We start from the raw sequence: 302 nt of genomic DNA on the forward strand, positions 1-302 counted from the left end.
TGCATACATTCGTAACTCGATTATTAATTATACGAATAAAGATTATTTCCATAATGTTCTAGTTTCACATACACAGCGTTAGAAAATATATATTAATGAAAAATATGAACTGTATATGGAATTCATTTCCTTCCTTGCTCTTTCACGCAAACGTTAGTCCTTTAGCGTGTTGTATGACCTTCCTCTCCCATCAATTAATTTTCACAAAGACGAACTTTAAGCAGGATGTGGCGCTATTTTTAGTGATAACCTGCCTTGTGCGTCATTAAAAATACGTGTCGAGAAAACGAATACACTTCGGC

This window comes from Penaeus monodon, chromosome 22, assembly GCF_015228065.2.
Source record: "Penaeus monodon isolate SGIC_2016 chromosome 22, NSTDA_Pmon_1, whole genome shotgun sequence".
Lineage (NCBI taxonomy): Eukaryota > Metazoa > Arthropoda > Malacostraca > Decapoda > Penaeidae > Penaeus > Penaeus monodon.